This window comes from Phragmites australis, chromosome 22, assembly GCF_958298935.1.
Source record: "Phragmites australis chromosome 22, lpPhrAust1.1, whole genome shotgun sequence".
NCBI classification, from domain to species: Eukaryota; Viridiplantae; Streptophyta; class Magnoliopsida; order Poales; family Poaceae; genus Phragmites; species Phragmites australis.
The window spans coordinates 8756111-8778791 of record NC_084942.1 but is presented as its reverse complement, the minus strand read 5'-3'; the positions used below and the strand labels follow the sequence as shown (position 1 = coordinate 8778791).

Here is a 22681-nt window from a genome sequence, read left to right as displayed (position 1 = left end):
GAACAGCAAACTCAGTAACTTAATGTTTTAGAGAGGTAGATGCAACAGCACTCTATAAATCTGTGCACGAGCATCTACATCTCAGCGCAACTTCAGCCGCTGTAGAGACACTCGCCCAACTATCGAGTTTGCCCTCTAATCTGGAAATACCATTGAAGATGTTCTCACAACGTCAGCACTGCTGGCTGCTCCTTCTCTTTGTGCATTTCTTGCTATCACCCAGCACGGCCGCCGCCGGCAAGGTCTCGGCGATCATCGTGTTCGGGGACTCGACGGTCGGCCCGGGCAACAACAACTACATCCCGACCATTTCCAAGGGCAACTTCCCGCCGTACGGGCGTGACTTCGACGGTGGCGTCGCCATAGGCCGGTTCTCTAATGGCCGCCTTATTCCAGATTTCATTTCGGAGGCGTTCGGGTTGCCGCCGGTCGTGCCGGCCTACTTCGACTCCAGCTGCATTATCGATCAGCTCGCCACAGGCGCAAGCTTTGCTTCCGCAGGCGCTGGACTGGATGACTTAACCACAGAACTCTTTGTAAGTTGAAGCTACTCTGTCGCACCATTGGTTTGATACAAAAAATTGCACCATTGATTTGACGCGCTTTTATTAAAAGTAATTGTAATACAGTTATGTTGTTAAGAAGCGTTAGCAAGACATATGGTTGTTTTTTTAGATAAAATAAGTTTTGTTATTGTTTTTCATCGTTACATCAAGATGATACAATCATATAAAATTTCACTTCTGATCTCTACATGATTAGGATGCACACAGCTCAAAATACAAAAGCAGTAAAAATCTAGATACACCAAAGATGATATGGTAAAAAACACATAGAAAGAGGGAAATTAAGATAGCTAGTTTATAATCCGAATCCTAGAACTCCATCCATGCTGAGTAAAGAGCATCCTAACCACCTGGTATAATCATGTACATGCCACTATTACCACCTCTCAAGATTTTGGCGGCTAAAGCATAGACTAAGTGCGGGGCAGTGTGTACATATATAAATAACCTGTAAAGGAGAAGAAAATTTTCTCTTTATGATGGAGTTTATTGACCTTATCATATGTCTTTTCAAAGTCAAATTTGAAGATGAGACTATTCATCTTTTTATGATGAAGTTCATTGATTGTTTCATGAAGTATGACAACCCCTTCCAAGATATTCCTTCCCCGTCGAAAAGCTGCTTGAGTGGGCTGAATTATCTTATCTACCACATTATTCATGCATTTGGTTGCTATTTTTGTGACTATTTTGAAGCTAACGTTCAACAAGTAAATTGGTCTACATTGTTGAATTAGGTTTGTCTCTTTGGTTTTTGGTAAAAGTGTGATAGTTCCAAAATTAAGGCTATGTAGTGGTAGCCTTCCAGAATGTAATTCATGGAATAGTATCATAAGGTCTTTCTTGATGACATCTTAGAAAATATAATATAATTCAGCTGGAAAACCATCGAGATTGGGTATATTATTATGTTCTATTTGGAACACTACATCATAGACTTCCTTCTTAAAAAAAAAGATCCGGTGAAGAAGTTGTTTTCAACGTCTGACGCATGTGGAATGTAATCCCTTCGTGATTCTAACATTGTGAAGAGATTATCCTCTAGTGGACCCAAAAGACTTTTTATAGTATTTTGTGTTGTATGCCTTTAGGTGTTCCTCACACTCAATTGTGACTTCATCTTGATCAAGATTGAAGATGTGTTATTTTTTATTTTTGCCATTGGCCCACATATGGAAGAATTTTGTATTGTCACCTCCGTGTTAGATATGTTTAGTTTTGGCTCGTTGGTACCATTTTAAGTGTTCTCTGAGGAGTTTAGCCAGCTATTTGTTCAATTGATTCTTTGATTCAATCTTGAAGTTAGATAGCCCTCGTACCTCAAGCCACTTTGTCTAGCTCGTCAATCATGTTTAGTAGTTTTTTCTTTTGGATTTTGTATGATCCAAAAGATCAGCCTATGAGGTTTTGTTTTAGAGAACTGAGTTTTTTTATTTCATCTTTGGATTAGATTTTGACCTATGTGCGAACTATTCCACACCATCGACACTCGTTCTATGAACCCTTCTCAGATTAGCCACCCTAGCTTAAATCTGAAGGGAATACGACATACTTGATCATGCATGGTGCTTGTATCTAAGAAAAAGGGTGTATGGTCGGAGATCCCCGTTTGCTCTAGGGTATGAACCTAAACCAATGGAAATTTAGCTTTCCATTCAGTGGTCATTAATACCCGATCGAGTTTATCAAAGATGGGGGTTTGATTATTATTGGCTCAGGTAAACTAGTGACCAGATAGGTAGATTTCTTTTAGGTCTAAGTTGTCGATAACAACATTAAACAAGAAATGCCATTTGTTATGACATATGTCATTGTTCTTTTCCTAGGAAAACCTCAGCATGTTGAAGTCACCTCCCACAAGCATGGGATACGAATCGTTGTGACACATGCGCATGAGTTCCACAAGGAAGTCTGCCTTGAATTATGTTTGGGTTGGTCCATAGACCATCATCAGACTCCACTCAAATTTATCGGTCTTGTTTTGAAGATGAAATTTGACAAATAATTCCACATCGAAAAGCTATATATGGTTGTGATTTGGCTATATTAGCTCTCCTCTAATTGAGCATCTTGTAACCTCCTAATCTTGGCATTGCCCAACTATATATAAAAAGCCACCCCGGCCTCCTAGGCCCATGCGGTGATTGCTCCAATTCTACAAGAAGAAGCACGATTAAGTTTTAAAATTATTGTAAAGTATATCACAATCTTCGAATTCAAAAGCATGATTTGTGCAATATTAATTCCTGGAAATAAACTCTGTATAGGCACTAACTTTAGGTTTTTAACATACCTTAATTCATTTCAGATGGCTATACCTTTGAGCCAGCAGATTGGGTACTTCAAGGAGTACAAGGAGAGGGTGAAGCAAGTTAAAGGCGAGTCCTTGCCAACCAGATCATCGCCGAGGCCTTGTACTACTTCAGCATCGGCAACAACGACATCGGCGTGAACTACTTCCTCCTTCCCCACAGGCGTGCCCAGTTCAGGCCGCCGGAGTACGTCGCCTTCCTCATCGGCCTCGCCGACACAGCCGTTCGCAAGGTCTACGACCTCGGCGCGCGCAAGATCCAGATAACCGGCATTCTGCCAGCCGGGTGCGTGCCTGCCATGAGGACGGTGAACCTTGACGAGCCGGGCGAGTGCATAGAGGATTTTAACCGGTTGGCTATGATGTTTAATGCCGAGCTGCAGGAGGCGGCGAGCAGGCTCAACGGCGAGCTCGCCGAGGCGCAGGTGGTGTACGCGGACATGTACAGCGTGGTGTCCGCCATTGTCGTCGCCAACACGTTAGACTACGGTAAGTGATCAATGCATGCATGGTGACTCCTCTCCACGTACTACGACAGCCATAAGTTTTAACAATGTATATGCGTTGTTTGTAAGCAAAACTCACCAAAACTATACAAAATTATATTAGCACATAATAATTTAACCAAATTAAAACCAAGCAGCAGACATTTCTGTAAGCATTGCACAACTAAACTTTTCATGTGCTATATTGCACAAACTTACCCGCATGCATATTAGCGCACTGCATCTTGAAATTTTCTCTCCTCTCTTCTTTCTTCCTTTCATATTCTCTCAATGATTAAAGAATAAGTACTCTTTTATGTACTATAAGTATTTTCCTTTTTTCTCTCCGCTGCCCTCTACGAGAGGCACGTATATATAGCTATAGAGTTCGTCTAATCATCTACCTTTTAGCCAAACTGTCATGATGCTTCAAGTAAAGAAACACACAACCATTGCTTGGCAATTGTAGTGATTAATTGGATCATTCAAGCACTTTACAGCAAGTAAGCATGCATGAGATCATAGATCAATTCATTAACCGGACACTAGTAACTGCATGCATGTGATCAATTCCCATTACAAATGTTTAATGCATTCAGTTTTCTTAAAAAAAATGCACTCACATATTTAATTAGAACACAACATGCTGTTAATTCTTTTAAAGAGAGAGGAGAGCGTATTTCAACCTCCTGATTCTCATTCTTTAAGTCTAGCAACCATCACACTAAGATCTTTTTATATAAGAATTATTTCTTTCTTTGTTAGTTATATGGGATATTTTCTAACCTTCTCCCACTTGGCCCATATGATGACTTGAATAATTTGATAAACCTTAAGTGCACATTTTTCATCAAATTTATCAAGTCGGCATTTAATTGAAAATGAGCGATTGAGTCATGGCGGTCACAAATCATCAACATGATTCCATTTATGTATTACAAATCGACCCAATTCAAATCACCTTTTATAGGGAAGCAAATATTGTTATCACACCTCAACCATAATTGATAGATGTATTGGTCCCGATCTCTCGATGAGAGGGGTAGATTTTGATTTATGTGGATTAGACATTGACAATCCGACTACACTGCTGAAGGGATCGGTGACATCCTAAGTAGGGGTAAATTAGGATACTTAGAACTATTTCAGCTCCAAAAACAACAACACAAGATAAACTTATATCAATTTCTATCTAAATGTGCTCTATATTTATCTAGTGTGCCTACTCTACCGATCAAAGTACTTACAACATATCTAAGAAGGTAAATTGCAAGAATATAAATATGAAAACGTAAATAAGGTATAAAGAGCAAACTCGGCACAAGGATTTTTTCCCATGGTATCGATGGCATGAATACCATCCTAGTCCACGTCAGAGCTCCACAAAGGAAATGCTCCCCGTCGGCACCTGGTCACGGCTCTTGAGCCACCAAGTCACAAAGATAAGGCCTCCACCCAGATGAGCCACCAAGCCACAAAGGCAAGTTCTTACCACTGACCTCTCTTCTGGTTTCTTGCCGCCGTGATTACTTCAGAGTTTGAGTCACTAAGGCAAGGGTCTCCACGTCCCCGCACAATCGCTTTGCTGCCACTCCACACCAAGTCGAAGGGTCAACAAGCTTGTCGGTGAGTCACCAAGACTCTAAGGTGCCAGCGTACCACTTGTGCAAGGTTGGATCACTCCTTGATCCACTCTCTAGGCAACAATCACCTAGCAACACTCTCTCTAGGCCTATAAGTACTAAACACTCTCTAATCTTGTGCTTAATCACCTTGGATAATCACTTTAAGTACATTGGTAGCTTGGATGTCTTCTCAGGTTTACATGAACATCTCTAGACTCCAACACCTTCAAATGGCTGATTGGAGGGGTATTTATAGCCTCAAACCCACGCACTAGCCGTTAACCAAACGGCTTTGAAAATTTGTTAATACCGGATGATCCGGTGAGAACAATAGTACTAACACCAGATCATCCGATGAGTAAACTCTAACAAACTAGTCATTAGAACCCTACTCAAGCCTCTGTGAACACTGGACACTACGGTGTATACTTCATCTCCATCATCGGACTATCCAGTGAGTTATCCTGAGGCATACGAGCCTTTCATTTTTCTCTGTGTAAATTGCTCTGGTGTTTGCATCCAGTGCATATCATTTCATCACCGGACTATCCGGTGAGTTGACTTTAGCCAACTGAGCCAATACAACCCTCTCTAGAAATAATAATCCAGTGTGCACAGCTTTCATCACCGGACCATCCGTTGCATTGAACTTCGTTCTGCCTCGTTGCATTGTTCATTGTCCGGTGTTCATTCCATTCACACCGGACCATCCGATAGGTTGAATCTTTGATCTTTAGTGGCTGCATCCTTCTTTGGTAATAATGCTCTGTTGCATTCATCTTTCTCAACACCGGATCATTCGGTGGGTTGAGCCTTCTCTTCTTTTCTCTAGAAATACTCCGGTGCAACTTCCACTGATCACCAGACTATACGGTGAGGCTTAGCCTTCATTCTTTAGCACAACACCTTCTCTAAAAAAATTGCTCCAGTGAGCACTCCACTCAAACACTGGACCTTCCTGTGAGGTCTTCAGGTATGTCTGCTATTTGACAAATATACTACGGTGAGTTTAAACACCCAGAGCACCGGACAATCCAGTGTAACACTTGTAACAATTTTGGCCACATGTCACCCAATAATTCATCTGGTGATTTCATCAACTTATACATCAGAGCATCTGGTGAACTTATCCTCTTTCTATCTTGATAATCAATCAAAGTTCTGGTGAGTTCAAACACCTAGAGCACCGGACCATTCAGTGAGACAAATCTTCCTGAGACTTCTCCAATTCAGTCCAACTTTGTCCCGACTGCGGTAGCTTCTTCATATATTGCCTCCATGAGACTTACTAACATATATTCTTGACAAACATATTAGTCCCATTGACTATGTTGTCATTAATCACCAAAATCACAATCATGGCCTAATGGGGCTATTTTCGCTATAACCGTCCAAGAACATTGCGCTTTAGCAATCGATACACCAACTCCAAAAGTTGTTCGTGAACTTTCGGAGCACGATCAACCTAACCATGAGGGTATTTGTTCCTATAAGCAATCAAAGAACGTGCAAGAGCAAGATGAGCAGGCAACTTAATTGCGAATATAGATGAAGAACACAATCTGAAAACAGAAGTGGTGGGGTTCCAAAAACAAGTAATCAGATGGTCTAGCTGACACGCATATTTACAAAGTGAAGTAGCAAAAGCTAGTTCTAATCTATCAAAGCATGAACCCTAGAAGAGGGTGCAGCTGTCTATTTATGAGATAGAAGAAGAGAGGTTTCGGGCAAAACAACAGGGCCAAAACAACAGGAAGTCGAATAGGATTCTAATACAAGGCCCAAGTTTGATTCAAACTGGAAAATAGATACGACTTTCTTTGATGATTCCAGACATCTCATGAGGAATTTCGAGGTGAGGCTGGATCTATCTAAAAGTAGAGGAAATTATCTTTCCATGAAGTACTCATGGGCCCCGACAAACCTTCGGGATCAACAGTTTTGGCCTTCGTAAGTTGCAGCTATAAGGAGGGCTGAATCCGAATCGAACTCACCTCCTCTTGTATACTTGGACTTGTGTGGTTCTTCTCCCTGGTTCCTAAGGACAATAAAATCATCACAATAATTAAATAGTAATCCATTCTTGCAAATATTTGTGGGCAGCCCTAGGAACAAGTTCACTTGATGATTACGTTGGTGTGCTCGTGCTCGCGTTAGGTCCTTCTATCACTAGCGTGCTGTGTAGTAGGAGGATGTGTGTATCTATGGAAAGTATGTCCCCGTCATTCTCCCCTTCTTGCATTTGAGTTGTCCTCGACTCAAGCTCATCCTCTTCTCCCAAGTATGACTTCAAATCTGCAATGTTGAAGGTGGGATTAGCCCCAAAATCTACACACAGCTCCAGCTTATATGCATTATCAATAATCTTTTGTAATACTTTGAAAGGACCATCAGCTCTAGACATCAACTTTGATTTTCTTAATTCAGGAAATTGATCTTTTCTCAAATGCAACCAAACCAAATCTGTAGGTTCAAAAATTAAAAGCTTCCTCCCTTTACCACCAACAAGTTTATACTTAGCATTCATGCACTCTATGTTTTGTTTAGTAGTTTCATAAATTTTCAACATCAATTCAGCATGTTGTTCCACATCAATTGAACTTTTTTAAGATGGAAGAGGTAACAAATCAATAGGAGCATGAGGAACAAAGCCATAGACAATTTCAACAGAGTAACGCTTTGTAGTAGAATGCATTGAACGATTATAAGCAAATTCAATATGAGGCGAACATTCTTCCCACATATTTATATTCTGTTTCAAAGCAACCCTAAGCATGGTAGACAAAATTCTATTAACAATTTCAGTTTGCCCATCAATTTGTTGATGACAAGTAGTCGAAAATAAAAGTTTAGTCCCCAATTTTCCCTATAATGTTCTCCAAAAGTGGCTAAGGAACTTAGTGTTATGATCAAAAATAATTGTGTTGGCACACCTTCCAAGTAAACAATTTCACAAAAGAATAAATTAGCAATATAGGTAGCATCATCACTCTTATGACATGGTATAAAGTGTGCCATCTTAGAGAACCTATCCATAACAACAAAAATGATATCCCTCCCCTTCTTTGTTCTAGGCAATCCTAAAATAAAGTTCATAGAAATATCTTTCCAAGGTACATTAGGAACAGGTAGGGGTATATACAAACCATGAGGATGAAGTCGTAACTTAGCCTTTTGACATGTAGTGCAGCGAGAAATGAATCAGTCTACATCTCTTCTCATCTTTGGCCAAAAGAAATGACCATCAAGGATGTCCACTGCTTTCTTCACACCAAAGTGTCCCATCAGCCCGTCTCCATGCACTTCCTGCAACAACAACAGATGAACGGAGTTAGTTAGAATGCATAACTTGTTAGATCTAAATATAAACCCATCATTGAAAACAAACTTATTCCATGTTTTTCCCTCTTTACATTTCTACAACACATCTTTAAAGTCATCATCATGCACATATTGCTCTTTAATGGTTTCCAATGTAAAAAATTTGAAATCAAGCTGTGAAAGCACGGTATATTTCCTAGATAAAGCATTAGCAATAACATTCTCCTTTCCCTTTTTTTGTTTGATGATATAAGGAAAAGATTCAATGTATTCAACCCATTTTGCATGACTACAGTTCAATTTTCCTTGACTATGAATATGCTTTAACGATTCATGATCATATTGCCTGACAAATTCTTTGGGTGCAATGCCCCAATTAAATAGTACACCCTTCTTAGTGAGTTCATGCAATGGTACAGTGGTGGTGCTGAAATCCTTCACAAAGCGGCGATAGAATCTGACAAGTCCTAAAAACTTCGCACCTGTGTGACCATTGTAGGAATCGGCCAATTGTGTATTGCTTCAACCTTGGCTTAATCAACTTCAATTCCCTATGGAGTAATAACATAGCCAAGAAAAGAGATTTGATCCGTGCAAAAGGTGAACTTGTCAAGATTCACTACAATAGAACTGGCTATCCACGCCAGGTCATTAATGTCGGTTATGTCAGAACCGGCACTTATGCGATTATCACTGTCGGTTCGTAAGGAAATCAATATAAGTGCTGGTTTTAAAAAACAACCGACACTGATAAATTATTATCAGTGTCAGTTCATACTAAAAATCGGCACTAACACTATCAGTGCTAATTTTTAATTTGAACCGGCACTACTGAGAGAGGTGGACCTGAAATTTTTATTAAATTGCTTTCTGGCTCATCTCATGTCCACGGCTCGGCTCTCTCAACCTTATCACCCCGCATGTTCGATCTCGGCCCTCTCTCCCTCACCTCCTCTCTCTCCACCTTATCTCTTCCCCCGCCGCTGTCCTCCTCCTCCTTCCCCACCAGCCTCCTCCTCCTACTCCACCAGCCTCTCTCCCTCATCCCCTCACAGACCTCCTCCTAGTCTCCCCCATCGGCTAGCAACTCCAACCCTTGCGAGATTGTAGGGATTGATGACGTCCTAAGAGGAGGGTGAATTAGGATACTTAGAAACTAATGGCTCCAAAAACTTCACAAGATAAACCTATCTCAATTGCTATCTAAATATGCTCTAGGTTTATCTAGTGTGTCTACTCTACCGCTCAAGATAATTGCAACCTACTCTAACAAGGTAAATTACAAGTATGTAAATGTGGAAACATAAATAAGGTAGAGAGATAAACTCGGTACAAGGGATTTTTATCCCGTGGTATCTATGGCACACAAGTCACCCCTGGTCCACGTTGGAGCTCCACAAAGGATATGCTCCCGGTCGCCAAGTCTCTTTCGGTCACGGCTCTTGAGCTACCAAGTCACCAAGATAAGATCTCAAGCATGATGAGCTACCAAGCCATTAAGGCAGGGTCTCACCACTAACATCTCTTCTAGTAACTTGTACACCATCTTCACTTCGGAGCTTTAGTCACAAAGACAAGGGTCTCCGCATCCTTGCAGAATCTTCTTGCCGCCTCTCCACACCAAGTCATAGGATCAACAAGTTACCAGCGAGTCACCAAGACTCAAAGGTGTCGGCGTACCTTTAGATATACGTTTATATCACTTCTTGATCCACTCTCTAGGTTGAAGCACTTAGCAACACTTCTTTCTAGGTCTATAAGCACTAATCACTCTCTAATGGTGTGCTTAATTATCTTGGATGAACACTTTAAGCACTTTGATGGCTTAGATTTATTCTCAAGTGTATATAGGCTTCTCTGGACTCCAACACCTTCAAATGAATGAGTGAATGGGTATTTATAGCCTCAACCCTACAGACTAGCCGTTGCTCCAACGGCTCAAACTTACTGTTAACACTAGATGATCCGGTGACAACAGTAGTACAGGCACCAGACCATCCAGTGAGTACAACATCAGCAATTAGCCGTTGGAACAACACTCAGCAACTCTTCTGAACACTGGATGTTCTGGTGCAATCGACACTTCAACACCGTACTATCTAGTGTGTTGATCTGAGCCTGACCGTGTCACTTCTTCTTTGTGCAATTAGTCCGGTGATCTTCAAATCACTACACCAGATCATCCAGTGAGTTCATATCTCCTTCACTGAGCTACCAAGTGAAAAATGCTCCGGTGTTGAACTCTTCAACACCGGATCATCCGGTGACTTGAATTTCCTCTACTCTGAAAAATCCAATGTTCTGTTAAATTCTCTGGTGTTCACAATATCTTTAACACCGGATCATCCACTGTACTTAACTTCAGTTTTCTTCGAAAATCAACCCTTCTGTTAAATACTCTAGTGTGCTTTTGCTCTCATCACCAGACCATCTAGTGGGGTTAATTTACTTCTGCACAGAACATAAAATTGCTCCAGTGAGTATAATTCTTTCTACACCAGACTATCCAGTGAGAACATTTTTGCTGAGACTTCTTCCAATTCAACCGAACTTTGTCCTGGCTACGGTGGCTTCTTAATACCGTGAGACCTACTAACAAATATACTTGACAAACACGTTAGTCCTAATGACTATATTTTCATTAATTACCAAAATCACAATCATAGCCTAATAGGGCCATTTTTGCTACAAAGATCCAATGTGGGATCCGGTGGATCCGTCCATGGACCTTGCTAGGGTCGGAGATCCACAGCAGGATCCACGGTGGTGAGCAGCGGGATCCACAGAGATCCTTCATGCCCTGCGATTTCTATGGCGGTGGAAGCCTTTGTGCCCCACGGTTTCTGTGGCGACGGCCTTCGTGCCCCGCGATTTCTGTGTGCAGGACGGAGCAAGGCTCTACCAGTGAGCCGAGCAGCCACGACGGCAGCGGTAGATGAGCCAACTCATTTACTCTTTTTTTTGGCTCTCGAGAACTACTTTCAGTGTCGGTTGTACAACCAGGAATTATTGGGGGTGACTTTCAGTGCCGACCAATCACTGTCGGTTGGAAAACCGACACTAAAGGGTCCTTTTGAGCCAGCACTAAAGGGCTTTTCTGTTGTAGTATTACCAAATAAGCATGCATCATGTAAAGCATAAAAAACATCACATAAATGGCCAAGATGTTCTTGTAATGATCTACTATATATCAGAATGTCATCAAAATATACCACCACAAATTTACCAATAAAAGTATGCAAAACCTCATTCATTAATCTCATGAATGTGCTAGGTTCATTAGTTAATCCAAACAGCATTACTAACCACTCATATAATTCAAACTTAGTTTTAAATGTTGTTTTCCATTCATGTCCTAATTTCATGCGAATCTAGTGGTATCCACTACGCAAATCAATCTTAGAGAACACAATAGAGCCACTTAATTCATCAAGAATAACATCTAACCTAGGAATATGATGACGATATCTAATGTTAATGTTATTAATCACTCTATAATCCACACACATGAAATTCATGCACATAACCTTTATCAAGCAATTCTTACACTTGGTGTTGCATCTCGTTAGTTTCTTCCAGGTTGGTTCTGTATGGCGCATGATTCGGTAAAGAGGCCCTAGGAATGAGGTCAATTTGATGCTCAATTCCACGGATTGGTGGTAGCCCCGGTGGCACTTCCTTTGGAAAGACGTCAGTGTACTCTTGTAAAAGATTAGCAATAGCGGGCGGCAAAGAAGAAGATATATCCTCGAGTAAAAACAATGCTTCTTTGCAAACTAAAGCATAGCAAACAGAAGTATTAGCATCCAATTCGTTCATATCAGACTTGGTAGCAAGAAAACAAGCACCTTTCAATTTAATCTCATTTTTCCTCTCATGAACAAATTTAGGCTTTCCCGTTTTATGTTGCTAAAATTCCTTTGCGAAAATCTGACTTCCACTCTTACCATGCTCCTGATTGTTTTCTTTACTAACTCTAGCAATCTCATCTTTTAAAATAGCTTCAGGAGACAACTGATGTAACACAATTTTCTTCTCTTTGTGCACAAATGAATATTGATTAGTTTGACCATGATACAAAGAATTTTTATCATACTGCCAGGGCCTACCTAACAACATAGAACATGCTTGCATAGACACAATGTCACAGTCAATAGAATCATGATACAAACCAATATCAAAATGTACACTAACCAGCCAAGTTACCTTTACCTTGTCGTTGTTGTTGAACCATTAAATGTAATATGGCTACAGGTGAGATTTGGTGTTCAATGCAAGCTTTTCAACAATCTCGGAGCTTGCTAAATTGTTGCAGCTTCCCCCATCAATGATGACACTACATGAATGCTCCTTGATGACACACTTAGTGTGAAATATAGTATGTCATTGATTCTGTCTGCCTTCTCCATTCGTGCACTCAACACATGCTGCACAATGAGGCTCTCATTGCGGTCCGCATCTTCAGTGCCAATGTGCTCCTCCTCTTGATCAGGATCATCTCCACCCCTTGTATGGCCACCTGCAAGCATAGCATATGTATCCACCTCCAAATCATTAGCAGAAGAATACTCACCATCATCTCGCACAATTAAGATGCGCTTGCTTGGACATTCCCTCTTTACATGTTCAAAACCCTTGCATTAATCACATTGAATATCCCTCATTCGCCTTATAGATGCAACAGAAGAAGTGCTCCTTACTGGTGTTGGTGCAACACTCTTTGTAGCCTAGATTCCCCGAGAGGTATAATTGGTTGTAGAAGAGTGTGACTTGTTGCAGGTAGGAGATGGCATAGAAGCACGGACGGTTGGAGTAGCATGTGCGCGCGGGTGCCATGAGCTTGTTCGACCTAGAAAAACATTAGTCCTGGCACTATTGAGACATCCCTACACTTCTCTTTTAGCTTTACAGGTAAGATGAAATAATCAAGTGATAGAATTATATTCCTTGTAAGCTAAAATATCATGTATTTCACAATTCAAACCACCCATAAATCTAGACATAGCAACCTCGTCTCCCTCCTTTAAGCCACAATGCAACATACCTATTTGCAACTCTTGATAGTATTCTTCTACACTTTTACTACCCTGCCGTAATTGCTGCAATCTATATAATAGATCACGCGCATAATATGAAGGAACAAATCTAACTCGTATGCATGATTTTTTTAAAGCATCCCAAGTTTGTGGTGTATTATTTGGATTCTTTTGACGATATTCACTCCACCAAACAGAAGCAAAATATAGTGGCAGCCCTAACCCTTTTAGCTTCTAGAAAGTCATGACAATCAAATTTTTGATCAACAGCTAGTTCACATGTGAAGTAAACATCAGGATCATATTTCCCATCAAGAGGTGGCATAGTGAATTTAATCTTTCCTAGTGATTCATCATTGTCACGTACCTCACGGTGTGGGAGTACAAAACCCATGCCGATGCGATTGAAATGTAGTCAACGTCGATCATGGGTATCCACATCATCAAGCTCAGAGTCAACGGCATAGGTGTCGTTGTTTGCTGCTACCTTGCTGCACAAATCACCATTGGTATTGCGTAGGTTGCCAATAGTGGCCGCAATAGTATCAGTCATTGGAGGGGCATGACCCATCTCTTCTAGGTAATGCAAAATCCCCGCAAGAGAGGTGTTGATCTCTCCGACGGAAGTCTCCAAGGTTGCAAGATTGTTGTTTGTGTCAATTTGAGTGGCCTCCAACTGACCAATCGTTCACTGGTCACTTGCACATCTTCATTCAGACCTTCAGTGTGCAGTCTTACTTGTCGTTCAAAGTGTTGTATGATGCCCCTTGTGCGAGGTGAATGTAGTGGCATAACATTCTTCGGTGATCCTACCATTGTTAGTGGAAAACTAACAAAAATAGGAAAGCAATAAAATTACAAGAATATACCCTATGAACTACTCGAATGTGGGTATGTCAATTCTCTCACTCTCAACCTGTTCAACGAAGCACTTACATGTTTTTACCAGCTAAATAGGAGGTGATAGCAACCGAAAAGATAGGAACAACCTCCAGCGAATTGTTGTATCGATGCTGCAGTCGCTAGTTCTTGTGAAGTGGTAGTCATATTTGTGGAGCTCTAGGTAGGCTGAAAGTGTAGCAAGGAAAAACTAGAATCACATAAGTCAAAAACAAGTTGAATAATTGTTCAACGATGGTACTGTGTCCTAGGCTAGACCATACTAGAGATGCGAGCCTAGGCACAAATGAAGTCATCGATCATAAGCGAAATAGAGAACACAAGCATAAGATCCTAAATTTGTTTTTCCTTCTTCTTCTTTTCTTTTTTTTCCTCTCTTCTTTTATCTTTTTTTCATTGTCCTATTTTTGTGCAGGAGCTCAAAATCCTTCACTAAGGCAAAAAGAACTCACAACACAACTTTTTTTGTGACCAGGGCTATAACGGTAATAAAACCAAGAAACTCCGAATGCTTCTTCTCTCTTTTTTTCACAAAGACTCGGACTTGTAATGATCTCACACTTGCGGATTACAACTCAGACTCAACACAGAAGGCAACTTAGACTCCAATAGAAAGAACAACTTGGACTTGATGTGAGAATCGAGTAGGAACCCTAATCTGAGTAGATGATGTAAATAAAGATGGTGACAGTTTTGGTGGTGGTGGTTGTACTAGCGAAGGTGTTGATGGTTGCAGTGACAACATAAACGTGACTAGAACTCAAAACTCTAAAGGACTAGACGCTAAGACCAGCAACTTGACACGATGATGCAACCAAAAACTCAGCAAGCCTTGACTATGCAGAATTAGTAAAAGGCAAAACCTGTTTTGGAACTTGAAAAAAAACTAATCTACTATATTTTTTTGTTTCTTTGGACTGTAGGTAAAGCAAAAAGAAAACTAGAAGTCTCTCACCAATCAACCTGAAATCTGATACCACTTGATAGAGGTATTGTTCCTGATCTTTCGATGAGAGGGGTATTTTTTATTTATGTGGAGTAGACGTTGATGATCCGACTACACTGTCCAAGAATGTTGCGCCTTAGCAATCGATGCACCAACTCCAAAATTCATTCGTGATCTTTCGAAAACGATCAACCTAACCAAGAGGGTATTTTTTCTTGGAAGCAATTGAAGAACGAGCAAGAACAAGATTAACACGCAACTTAATTGTGAATATAGATGAAGAACACAATCTAAAAACAGAAGTAGCAGGGTTCCAAAAACATATAATCGGGCGGTCTAGCTGACACACATGTTTACAAGGCAAAGTAGCAAAAACTAGTTCTAATCTATCAAAACTTGAACCCTAGAAGAGGGTGTGGCTATCTATTTTTAATATAGAAGAATAGAGGTTTTGGCCAAAACAACAGGAAGCCGAACAGGACTCTAATACAAGTCCCAAGTTTGATTCAAACTGAAAAATAGATGCAACTTTCTTTGACGATTCCGGACAGCTCAGGAGGAATTTCGAGGCGAGGCTGGATCCATTTGAAAGTAAACGAAATTATTTTTCCATCAAGTACTCATGGGCCTCGAGAAACCTTCGGGATCAATAGTTATGGTCTTTGTCATTTGCAGTTGTTAGGAGGGCCAAATCCGAATCGAACTCGCCTCCAATTGTATACTTGGACTTTTGTGGTTCTTCTCCCTGGTTCCCAAGGATAATAAAATCATCATAATAATTAAATAGTAATCCATTCTTGCAAACATTTGTGGGCAGTCCTAGGAATAAGTTCACCTGATGATTAAGTTGGCATGCTCGTGCTCGCATTATTGATCATTATATCACCTGTTCAGCGTGTTGTGTAGTAGGAGGAATGCATATATCCATGGAAAGTATGTCCCCATCAATAATTGTATACACATTTATGTGGATAACATGCCAAACATACTTTTATTGAATTCACGTAACAGTACGAGCAACAATATTCATGTGTACATATTATACTAATAAGGTTGTATCTATAATGCCATCCTTTCTACATGGCCAATGAAAGTCTTGGGCGGCAATCCCTTTGTCAGTGGATCCACAATCATCATATTTGTACCAATATGCTTAATTGATACCTTTCTCTTATGTACTTTTTCTTTGACTAACAAGTACTTCAAATCAATATATTTTGCACTCTTCGAGTACTTGTCATTTTTAGAAAAGAAGACCGCAGCAGAATTATCACAATATATGTTTCATAGTCTCTCCATATTGTCAAGAATATGAAGAACAGACACAAAATTCTATAGCCACAGTGATTGAATAGTGGCCTCAAAGCATGTCACAAATTCTACCTCTATAATGGAAGCATCAATTACATTTTGCTTCCCACTCTTACATGAAACCGCTCCTCAAGCCAATAGAAACACATAGCTGAATGTGGATTTTCTTGAGTCCACACATCCGGCATAGTCTGAATCCTTATAGCCTACTATCTCCAAATAGCTTGACTTTCGATACGTGAGCATATGATCCTTGGTTCCATGTAAATACTGAAGAGTCTTCTTTCCAACTATCCAATGAACTTTTCTAGGATTACTTTGATAATGACCAAACATCCCAACAACAAAGCTGATATCTAGTCGAGTACATGTTGAAGCATACATTAATCTCCCAACAAGTGATGCATATGGAATCTATTCCATTTCTTTACATCCCAAATCATTTTTTTAGACATTGTATTTGGCTAAATGTATTCCCTTTTTGAATTGGAACCAATCCTGCAGAGCAATTTTCAATTCTGAACATCTCCAATACTTTGTTAATGTAACCTTTATGAAATAATCCCAACAATACTTGTTTTCTATCATGGAATATTTCTATTGCAATAACATAGGATGCCTCCCCTATATCTTTCATTTCAAAATTATTGGAGAGAAACTTCTTTACATCATACATCAGAGACTTATCATTAGTAATAAGTAGAATGTTATCAACATACATGACTAAGATAATGAACTTGCTCCCACTGACCTTCATGTAGATACACCAATCAATGGGATTTTCTTTATACGACGTGATGGCATTGTTGAACTTAATATACCATTGTCTGGAGGCTTGTTTCAGCCCATATATTGATTTCTTTAATTTACACACCAAATTTTCTTTTCCTAGAGCAAAAAATCCTTCCGTTTGGTTCATATAAACTTCTTCGTCCAAGTGACCATTCAAAAAGGCGGTCTTTACGTCCATCTGTTGGAGCTCTAAGTCATAATGTGCCACCAAAGCCAAAATGATTCTCAAGGAGTCTTCTTCGAAACTAGAGAGATGGTCTTTGTATAGTCAATACCTTCCTTTTGCGTAAAACCTTTGACGATAAGTCTAGCTTTGTATCTTTCAATATTGCCAAACCCTTAGACAATTCCACCAATTCCCAGACTTCATTGTCATCTATTGATTTCAACTCTTCTTTCATGGCATTGAATCACTATTTAGAATTATCACATATATGACTTGATTAAATGAGAATGGATCATTTTCGGTACTCAAGTCGCATTCTTGCTCAAGTGAGTAAACCACGTAGTCATCTAAAATTGCCGGTCTTTTCTGCCTTATAGACCGTCGCACTATGTTGTCATTTGGCACCTCGCTTGCACTTGTCGCTTTCACATTATTAGCTAGTTCGAAGATTTTCCTTTCAACAGTATCATTATATTATGATAGAACAATATTATGAGTAATATTAGATCGAATTTCATTGATATTCACTCTTTATAGATTTTCAGTCCCACTAATCTCACCATTTTCAATGAAATGAGCATTTCCAGTCTCAACTATTCGTGTACTATGGTTAGGACAATAAAATATGTACCCCTTTGACTTTTCAGGATAGCCAATAAAGTAACCACTAATAGTCCTTGCACCGAGCTTCTTTTCATGTGGATTATATAATCTCACTTCTGCTGGGCAACTCCAAACATGCAGGTGCCTTAAACTAGGTTTCTTCCATGTCCACAGTTCATAAGGAGTCTTAGGAACTACCTTATTAGGAACCCTATTAAGCAAGTATGCATCAGTCCTTAATGTGTTCATCCACAAAGATAAGGGTACATCACTAAAACTTAGCATGCTCCTAACCATTTTCATGAGAGTACAATTCTGCCTTCCAGCCACCCTGTTTTGCTGAGATGTTCCGGGCCTTGTATACTGTGCATAGATGCCTTGACTTTCAAAAAACTTTGCAAAGGGACTTGGACATTGCCCACTTTCATCAAATTTTCCAAAGTACTCGCCTCCTCTATCAGACCTCACCACCTTCATGTTTCTATCAAGTTCCTTTCCACCTCATTGGCAAACACCTCAAGAATGTTTACAGCTTGAGATTTTTCATGTATCAAGTATAAATAACAATAATATGAGATGTCGTCAATAAAGAGAATGAAATATCACCACTCCAAGAAAGAACATCAGATGGACCATAAATGTCAGTATGTATCAACTGTAATAGTTCACTACTTCTTATGATGGGATGCTTTGATATGTGTGAGGTTTGTTTACCCTTAATGCAATCCACACACACATTCCGATCAACAAAATCTAACTAAGGTAAGATTTCACATTTCACTAGCCTCAAAGCTCTTTCTTTGGATATGTGATCTAATCTTTGATACCATAAGTAACCAGATCGCTTGTTATGTGCACTACATTTATTTCCTATAACATGCTCGACATGAACCGGGGATTTAGAAAAAATCATCATCAAGTTTAAAGCAGTATAAACCATCAATTAAAATACCATAAACATAATAGTATTTATTGTTATATAATGAGAACATATCGTCTCCAAGCATAAACTTAAAATCTATTACATCCAACTTGCTTATAGATACTAGATTTCTAGTACATTCAAGAACATAAAGACACTCTTTCAAGTCTAAGCGTAGACCAGTCTCAAGGATTATTTTGTAAATCCTGATCCCTTCAATACGTGTCTTCATTCTGTTCCCCCATGTATAAGAACTTTTCAGGTTCATTTATGAGTTGGATCGAAAGGAATCCTTGCATAACATGTGAAACATGCGTAGTACCACCAGAATCTAACCACCAGGTATCGTTAGGAACTTTAATGCAATTTAATTCTAAGCATACATAAGCATAATGTATATCTTTCTTTTAAAAATATTTCTTCCTCTTCTCGCAATCCTTCTTGAAATGACTAGTTTTCTTGCAGAAATGGCATCTCAATTTCTTAGGAATTTGCCCCTCATTAACATGAAGTGAATCTTTCACCTCCTTCTTTACCTTCTTCCCCGGTTTTCTTTTGTCGTTGCTAGCACTGTTATGAACTATGAGATGGACAGACCGATCCTTGTTTTTCTTTATCCTTCCTTCCTCCTAAATCAACATGCCCTTGACTTCTTGAATGTTCCACTTTTCTTTAATGGTGTTGCAATTCACCTGGAACAGACCAAACTCAGGAGGAAGTGAGTTCATAATAAACTGGACCAAAAATGATTCATTCACGTCGATGCCCATGGAGTTCAATTTTGTGGCAATGTTCGCCATACTAGTCACATAATCATGAATGAGAAGCGACCAATCAAACTTCTTGGTCGTCAACTCACTCATGAGACTCCCAACAACGGACTTGTCGGTAATGTCCGAGTAAGAGTATTCCTTCAGCTTCTGCATGAATTATTTTGCACTCTCAGTCATGGACATCGATGGCTTGACATATTCAGCGATTGTCAGCCGCAACAAGTTCAAACATAGCCTGTTAGACCGCTCCCAAGTTCCAAAAAAGGTGTGGTCATCCTCACTACTTTCTTCAGTAATGGTTGCGGTCTTTTCAAGAACTAGTGCTACATCCAACTCCATAGCACCTAAATGAAACCGAATTTGTTCAGCCTAATCATTATAGTTTAGCCCGTTGAACTTGACAAGCTCATAACTTTGACTCATCAAATTAATTGATACTGCAAATATTTTAAAAGAGCACATAGTAATACTTTGAATAAACAAAATGGATTCATGAAAACCTTAAGTTGTGTCTGAAAACATCTTTGGATGAAATTTAGATACATGCTGGAAAAAAATGATGCTAAAATAAATGCATTTATTGGATAATCAACCACACTCAAATAATAAGATTGCTATCTTTGGATAGACTAACAAATATATCAAGCATGTCGATGTATCTCTTTTATGTTACAAATTATAAGCAATGGTACATCTTTAGATGACCTCCTAGCATACAATTAGTGAACTCAATTGTTCATTATATTTTCCAATAATTAGCATCAATTTTATATGAACAATTGAAATGCACAACCAAAATATTTACGATTCCTTTTTTATTCAAGGTCCCTTTGATGACTAACATGCTTTGATAATAAAATATTTAGTTGGCATATTATTAACAATTACGCTCATAAGAACAATTCGTGAGCATTTGTCCATTGATATCTCTCCAATACCATGCAGATAGACATAATCCATTTGTTTACTAGTTGGTCTTGTAATCGTACCACATTATATAACAGAATAACTTTCATGTTGCATGTACTTTTATTGGCATAAGAGAGGGGTGACCAACATATTCGAGAATAATTATCATGGTAGATTAAATATGCTAAAACCTGGCTCTGATACCAAATGTAAGAAAAATTCGCTGAAACTATACAAGATTATATTAGCACATAATAATTTAACCAAATTAAAACTAAGCAACAAACCTTTATATGTGCATCGCATAACTAAACTATTAATGTGCTATATTGCACAAACTTACCAACCTACATATTAGTGCCTTTCATCTTGGAAGTATTTCTCTCTTCTCTTCCTTCTTCCTTTTACGTTCTCTCAATGATTAGAGAACAAGTATTATTTAGTGCTATGAACATTTTTTTCTCTCTGCTGCCCTCTACTAGAGGCATGTATATATAGCTGTAGAGTCTGTCTAATCGTCTACCTTTAAGCCAAACTGTCATGACGCTTCAAGTGAAGAAACACACAAACATTACTCGGCAACTGTAGTGATTAATTGGATCATTCAAGCACTTTACAGCAAGCAAGCATCCATAAGACCACAGATCAATTCATTAACCGGTCACTAGTAACTGCATGCATATGATCAATTCTCAATATAAATGCTTAATGCATTCACTTTTCTCATATAAGAATTATTTCTTTTTTTCGTTAGTTACATGGGACGTTTTCTAACATTGTTCTCTACAGTGACCAGGATTTGAGAATGTAGTGCAAGGTTGCTGTGGCACCGGACTTATCGAGACTTCGTTCCTTTGCACCATGGACACACCATTGACGTGTGAAGATGCTGATAAGTATGTGTTCTTGATTTTGTTCATCCTACAGAGAGGATATACAAGATAGAAGCCAACAAAATGCTGAATACTTCACTAGCAGTATTCTTGTGACATTTCAGATGGGCATTTCAATTTGACTTAAAAGACCATGTGGAGAATTCATGGCTATATCATTTGTATTTGTGATGAGGGGTTTGAGGGTTTATTTTTTGAGATGTTGTTTGAGAGTTTGGAAGGAAGTGTGAGCTCTACAAATTCCTGCATTGATTTTATCAAGTAATTTCGTATCCCGTGTCTGAAAGATGCATTTTATTAAGATTCCGCCGATTCCTTTTCAATAAAGAACACCATTGACTAGGATATATATATTAATCTTTCAAGCAATTCTTGTTTATTCAGAATCATCATCATTAGATACAACTTGATCCTAAAGTATCTGCGGATGAGACTCATCCATGTTTCTTCATACTCCAGCGGTGCTTAGTTTATTGCTCAAGAAGGTATCCGCAGATGCATAAACAAGAAGCACTCATTTATTTGCTTAGTTATTGCTCAAGTACGAGCAATGGTTTAAGCTATTAGGGAGTTCATGTGTTCATTTTGTATACATATCATCACTATACTTCATCGAAGTTCATGTTTTTGAACGATTTAACAAAACAAATTCTAGATTTGAATAACTTTTAATCAAATGGATGCAGCTATGGAAAGAGAGAATTTTGGAGAATTGCCAAGAGGCTCTAGGAGAGACAGGGAAGACGATGGAAAAAGGATTGTCGCTTTGTCCAAGTATATTATGCGCTACTCAACAAAAAAAAAAAATGTTGACTCGACAAAATCATTCAACCAACGTTTCCGGGTTCATGTCTTTAAATTCGTATGTTTATAGTTCCGATCAATCTTAGTGAAGAAAACAAACATGATAAATTCAACATTGGTCTCATCGAGATTGAAACTGTTTAGCGCTGGACCGGAAACATTCATTATCAGATTAAACAAGATGAATTGGCCACATGTTAACAAATCTCCTTCCAATGATGTATGGTAGGAAACATCAGCAGCCATGCTATGGTCTTAATTAACTATTTATTTAACATCGACCAAATATGATACAGGAAAGCATTGGCAATCATTTGT

General features: G+C 39.1%; 1 pseudogene; it reads left to right on the top strand.

The window, feature by feature from the left end:
• The first annotated feature begins 109 nt into the window (after positions 1-109).
• Positions 110-21655, top strand: LOC133905112 (GDSL esterase/lipase At4g26790-like; annotated as a pseudogene).
• The last annotated feature ends 1026 nt before the right edge of the window (positions 21656-22681 follow it).